At 37.8% G+C, this 2,049-nt stretch overlaps 1 protein-coding gene across 2 annotated transcripts in view; it reads left to right on the top strand.

Annotated features, from left to right (window-relative positions):
* Window positions 1-2,049, top strand: part of MYO3B (myosin IIIB) — a 152,803-nt gene that overhangs the window by 13,368 nt on the left and 137,386 nt on the right. The window lies entirely within an intron of this gene.

The following is a 2,049-nucleotide window of genomic DNA, read 5'->3' on the forward strand; positions in this document are numbered from 1 at the left end:
ATTACTATAATGTGCACATTGGTTTTCTAATAATTTAACCCCTAAATGGGCCTGATTTATTAAAGCTCCCCAAGGCTGGAGAGGATACACTTTCATCAGTGAAGCTGGGTGATCCAGCAAACTAGGAATGGATCTGGTCCAGGATTTAAAACATTTACTAGCATATAGGAAAAGCATTCCAGGTTTGCTGGATCACCCAGCTTCACTGATGAAAGTGTATCCTCTCCAGCCTTGGGGAGCTTTAATAAATCAGGCTTTATGTTGGAGATAAACAGTACAGTAGCAAATGTGACAAGCTACTTTATTAAACCAACACCAACATGTGGGCAAGATATGGTTAATCTTTGTTAGAACACTCAGTTGTGACAACAGAAGGGCAAAAAAAATGCTCTGCTCTGGTTGACAATGTGACTTTGACACTGGCCAAGTTTATGTGACCAGTCATAGGAGAGGCTGAGTTTGTGTTAGCCAAAAGGATGTTTTTGCTGAGTTGTGGGTTTTGGTACATTGCATGTTGTATGTTATGCTTAATTGCTTCCTTGTAGACTACAAATACGTAGGGTAACCTACTAGTAACTTTTGAGATTTCAGCATTACCCTAAGTTAGACCCTTTGGCCTGGCTATTGGTATTTATAGAGTTACATATTTTAAACAATCAATACATTAGCTTTTAACAAACAAGTGTTCACCTTTATAGCCATATGCACTCTGGAGCAATTCAGCCTCAACGTTTCCAGCAAAATCACTGATGTTTTTTCATTAGTTGAGATTGAGAGCTTTTGTTTCCTAAACATTTAACAGCAAGCTGAAAAATATTCTTTCAAATGTCTTTATTGTGGATCCCTTTTGGTACCTTTTTGGTAAAGTTTTGTTCACTGCAAAATTAGTTTAGCTAAACCTTGTTCCCACCCCCTCTCTCCAGTAACTTTCCAGCCTTCCAGTCTTAAACTGATTTCTTTTGAGCATCTGGGAGAAGCACTTGCCACACAGGACAAAGTAACAGTGTCACTGCAAACACCCCCATCTGCCTTTTACCCCCCTAGCCTGTCATTTTGGTAACAACATTAGAGAATGGTGACATCACTAAGAGTGCACAGGGGTTGTTCCCAGTAAATCGTTCATCAATCTGCCCAACCAGTTTGATGAATAACATTGGGGGCTGCTGTACATAAGTCAGATTTTCGCCCGAGACGAGCATGACTGTGTGTACATGGATTACTGGAAGGTAGAATCATGCTTCTGTCTGCAGAGCTGCGGAAAGCCCTAACAAAGCTACTTGTAGTTTTAAATCTATCTTGGCACTTTTTATGTATAAGAACATTAATTAACAATAGATGAATTAACTTCACCAAATAATAAATTATTGCAGGTAGCTTTAGGTTTACTGTGTGGAATAAAATTTGGATATTTTCTTATCTAAGTAAGCGATCCATATCATTTTACTGGCTGGAAAAGGAACAATGGAAATGTTTGAACTGAGCTCTTGTAACATTCATACAATCATAGTCGCCTTTCACATCTTCTGTGATTGCAATTTGCATTTCTGATTAGCTCAATTTATATGCAGATTAGCCTGTGCGTCATAATGTTATCTACTTATATCCAGCCTGGGCTCCAGTAAGCCACCAGCATGAAATAATGAATCAGTCAAAAGCAGCATTGCTTTTTGCTGTCTGTTTTCAGGGCTGTAGAACAGGTCATAGCAATTAAAGCAGCAGTGAGGGAGGTACAGCATTGCAAAACTAGAAACTACATGTCTTATCAGATGAATGGAGGAGGGTGTTTAGAAAGTAATCATAGAATAAAACATTATTAGGAAGATAAAATGAACAAACAGACAATTGCAGGTTTTTTTCTAATTTCCTGAATGTTAAAAAACAATTGTTACCTGGCTTCTTGGGTTTTTTCAAAATTTTTGCATGAATGGCTTCTAAAATGTGATCTTATCTTCATCTAAGTCATAATACCAAAGACAGTAGTGAAATAACTCACACTGCGTTTTACATTGCTGAATCTTTATTCAAAGCAATAGACAACCAAAGGGATAG

Source organism: Pyxicephalus adspersus, chromosome 7 (genome assembly GCF_032062135.1).
Source record: "Pyxicephalus adspersus chromosome 7, UCB_Pads_2.0, whole genome shotgun sequence".
NCBI classification, from domain to species: Eukaryota; Metazoa; Chordata; class Amphibia; order Anura; family Pyxicephalidae; genus Pyxicephalus; species Pyxicephalus adspersus.